Genomic DNA, 4672 nt, shown 5'->3' with positions numbered 1-4672 from the left:
GCCCCATGTAGAGGGCATTACAGTAATCCAGTCTCAAGGTGACGGTTGCATGGATCACTGTTGCTAAGTCATGACGCTCCAGGAAGGGGGGCAACTGTCTTGCCCGTCTCAGATGAAAAAACGCGGATTTGGCAATGGCCGCTATCTGGGCCTCCATTAACAGTGAAGGCTCCAGTAGAACCCCCAAGCTCTTGACTCTGTGTGCCACTTTCAGTGACCCACCGTCAAAAACTGGGAGGGGGATTTCTCTTCCTGGAGTGCCACAACCCAAGCAAAGGACCTCCGTCTTCGTTGGATTCAGCTTCAACCTATTCAGCCTGAGCCAACCTGCCACGGCTTACAATGCTAGGTCCAGCTGTGATATAAAAACTGTATTATATATTTTCCTGCTGTGGAAATTATGCAGATGATATTGAATGGTCCACTAGAGGGCAGTCAGTCATGAACATCGGTCATAAACCTGATGCTAGTATCAACAGTTCATAATCAACAACACTCCCAGAACTGACTGAGATTTTAACCCTGCCAGGATCCTCAGCTTCTGAAATTCAGCGTTTCACTTTGTCAAATCTATTTGGAAGGTTATGTAGCAGATTCGCTCAATATATTTTTATGTGGTGACTGCAATGATTAAGTGATAGTCTGAAATGTCCACCATATATTAGTTACTTCTGTCTGTGATACTTTCTTCAATGTGCTGGCTCTAGCGTAAGCTTTCAAAATTAAAGCCCACTTCTCATCCATTAAAGCTTAAACTTAAAATAAAAATGTTAGTCTTTTAAGTGCCACAATATTTCTATTTTATTTTTGCTACAGCAGACTAGCATGGCTACTTCTGGCTGTGATAGTTTCTTCAAACAGGAATAGGCTAGGATGTGGTTGACATAGTAATCTCTGTGTGAGCCTCTTTCATTAATGTAAGGTTTAAAAATGCATAACTGCAGGGCTTTTTTTGAGCAGGAACACACAGGAATGCAGTTCCGGCTGGCTTGGTGTCAGGGGATGTGACCTAATATGCCCTGCAGGAATCACCTGATTGGTGATTAGAGCCATCTTGGTGTGATGGTAAGAGTAGAGGACTCTAATTTGGAGAACCAGGTTTGATTCTCCACTCTTCCACATGAAGCCAGCTGAGTGACCTCGGGCCAGTCACAGTTCTCTCAGAACTCTCTCAGTCCCACCTACCTCACAGGGTGTCTGCTGTGGGGAGCGGAAGGGAAGGTGACTGTAAACCACTCTGAGACTCCTTTAGGTATAAAACTTCTTCTTCTTCTATTATTATTATTATTATTATTATTATTATTATTATTATTATTATTATTATTATTATTATTATTATTATTATTATTATTATTATTACATTAGGCACTAGAAAGGCTAGTGCTTATGTATAATAGGTGTGTTGTCTGTTTTAATGTACAAATCCAGTAAGAAAGGTGGTGGTGATAGGATGTGTATATGAATGAAACACTGTAGATTTTGAACATCCTGAGAGAGTAGTGGGGGAACTTTGAGCAGGAACAAAATCATCCCATGTCTCCTATTTTGGATGATCTTTGTTTGAGATCTGGCCTAAAGGATACCTTTTGATATTTATTCATGCTGCTTGCAGTAAACAAATTTTTAGTATTTTATTTTTTATTTAATCCATTTATACCCTGCCTTTAGAGACCTGAAGTAGTTTATATCATTCTCCTCTCCTCCATTTTATTATCGCAACACTCCTGTGAGGCAGGTCAGGCGTAGAGTATGTGACTGGCCCAAAGTCACCCAACGAGTTTCCATGGCACGTGGGGATTTGAACCTGAGGCCTTCCAAATACTAGCTCCACAGGCTTAACCACTAAACCACACTGGCTCTCCATTAGGGTCGCCAGGTCTTACTGGGCTTCCAGTGGGGGGTGGGCAAGTCATCCTGGGATGTTCTCATGCATACAGTGTGATGACATCACCTGGAAGTGACGTCATTGTGCCAGGCATGGTGCACATTGATGCTCTTCCATTTTGGCCAAAAACTCTATGGTTACGATAGAGTTTACCAAATGGTTTAGGCCAAAATGCCAGAGCATTTACATGCAACATGCCTAGAGTGATGACATCACTTTTGGGTGACACTGCACTGACAATGTTGATGTGAGAAAGAATTGTTCGAGGTGGAGTTTCTCCTGCCAGCCATCTGGCCAGCAGCAGATTGGAGCCCCTGAAATCAGAGGAAACCCACCTCGACTGGGGGTTTGGCAATGACAACCCTACTCTCTGTCACAGATCTGCTTCTTCTGTTTCTTCAACATTAACAGAATATCCAGCACCCACATAAACTGCACTTTGGAGGCAATTTGTCTTGCCACCGTAAATGGTTAGAGGTAGTCTGGATCCTGTCATTTTTGCTAATCCTGCACCCACAGTTTAATTTAACAACCTGATTTTAATGTTGAGAGTCAACCTGGAATATGTGAATTAAAGAAAAGAGAGAAGGATGCTGCTGAACTGATTCAGAGTATATGTCTTTTATTACTTTTGCTACCCTAAGGCAAAAGACAGAGCTAAAGCTTGAAGGCTGTTATTACATCACCAGCCAACAGACCAGTCTTTACTGTCTCTTGTTGACATGTCTGAACATGCTAGGAAGTACTTAAATGGATAGCTAGCTAAGGTTATGTTTTCATTCACATTTTATGTGCATGATGCTAATCACTATAGGAAACTGAAGTGAAAAGAAGAATCAGACAGGAGCATTGGCAAGGGTTTGGATGAACTAACGATTAAGAGAGAGACTGAAGGAAGCAGAGACATGAAAGATGGGGAAAAACCAGTTAAGGCAGATGTTGAAGTACATGTAGGGGCTTCATGGGCTGTACTCCACAAACAGAAGCCAGCTTGGTGTAGTCCCTGGGCCAGGGCTTTTTTTATAGCAGGAACTCCTTTGCATATTAGGCCACACACCCCTGATGTAGCCAATCCTCCTGGAGCTTACAGTAGGCCCTGCGGTAAGAGTCCTGTAAACTCTTGGAGGATTGGCTACATCAGGGGTGTGTGGCCTAATATGCAAAGGAGTTCCTGCTACAAAAAAAGCCCTGCCCTGGGCAATTAGCCTGGACATTCAGGTCCATCGGGAGGCAACTTAATTGTCTAAGCCTTTCCACTGGCCTTAAAACGAGAGCCAAGAGTGGAGTTCCTTCACTCTTTGCCAATAAAACAGATATCAGGTTATTGTATCCTCTAGCTCATTGTGCAGAATTTCAGATCCTACTAGGGGGCATGAGTTTTGTCCTTCCCCCTTCTCCATGCCTTACACTGGGATTGCCTTCTGGTGTGTTCAACACCCCCCCGCCCCCTCCCCCCCAAAAAAGAATGTTCAGTGTGGCCTGGTCTGTAACCCACAGCCAATATAATAGCAACTTCATTGGTGAGAACTGATCTTGAATCTTGTCTGCCCTTTCTTTTTGCCGAGTCAATCTGTGGAGAAGAGGAATTTATTTATTTTTGTTTATATGAAACATTTCTATAACACCTTTCTAGCAAACTCAAGTCCCCAAGGTGATTAACTTTTCAGACATTAAAACAATATATAAAATAGAAATATACAAGTGGGAACCTGTGATACTAATGGAGTGGGGGGGGGGGGAGGATGTCTTTTCCCTCTTCGTTGCAGTTCATCGCTACCCCTAAGGGAAACTTCCACAGTTCCTACCAGACCTCATGACCATATTTTACAAGTGTAAAAAGAGGACACTGTTCACCAAAAAATACTCCCCCCATCCCCAGATAGCCAGACAAGTAAGAGTTTCTTGCTGGCAAATGAAACAGAGCTGCAGAAATCACTCACCCCTTGTGGATGGGATGGGCTTATACACAAACACGTATATGGAAAACTATTTCTTATGATTTTATATACATAACTGCTTATTTTTACTAAAATGGAAAATTTGCATTGAAGTGTGAAAGAAATAACACAGTAAGCAAAAAATAAAAGAAACTCCCCTCCACAAATACTAATTTACCTATCCCGTAGAAGAAATGGTGTGGCCTTTATAGTTAACAAGAGAATGAGGAAGGCAGTAATGGGATACAATCTCAAAAATGGCAGAATGATCTTGGTCCATATCCAAGGCAAACCATTCAATATCACAGTAATCCAAGTCTATGCCCCAGCCACTGATGCAGAAGAGGCTGAAGTGGACCAGTTCTATGAAGATCTACAACACCTTCTAGAATTAACACCAAAAAAAGATGTCCTCCTCATCATAGGGGACTGGAATGCCAAAGTAGGTAATCAAAAGGTAACTGGAACAACTGACAAGTTTGGCCTTGGAGAACAAAATGAACCTGGGCAAAGGCTAATAGAATTTTGTCAAGAGAACAAGCTGGTCATAGCAAACACCCTCTTCCAACAACCTAAAAGGCAACTCTACACATGGACATCACCTGATGGGCAACTCAGAAATCAGATTGATTATATACTCTGTAGTCAAAGATGGAGAAGCTCCTTACAGTCAGCAAAAAGAAGACCTGGAGCTGATTGCGGCTCAGACCATGAGCTACTCATCACAAAATTCAGGCTTAAACTGAAGAAAACTGGGGAAGCCATTAGGCCACTCAGGTTTGACCTTGATCACATCCCTTATGAATATACAGTGGAGGTGAAGAATAGGTTTACGGAACTAGAGTTGATA

Source organism: Heteronotia binoei, chromosome 5 (genome assembly GCF_032191835.1).
Source record: "Heteronotia binoei isolate CCM8104 ecotype False Entrance Well chromosome 5, APGP_CSIRO_Hbin_v1, whole genome shotgun sequence".
In the NCBI taxonomy this organism is placed as follows: domain Eukaryota; kingdom Metazoa; phylum Chordata; class Lepidosauria; order Squamata; family Gekkonidae; genus Heteronotia; species Heteronotia binoei.
This window is presented reverse-complemented; position numbering follows the sequence as displayed.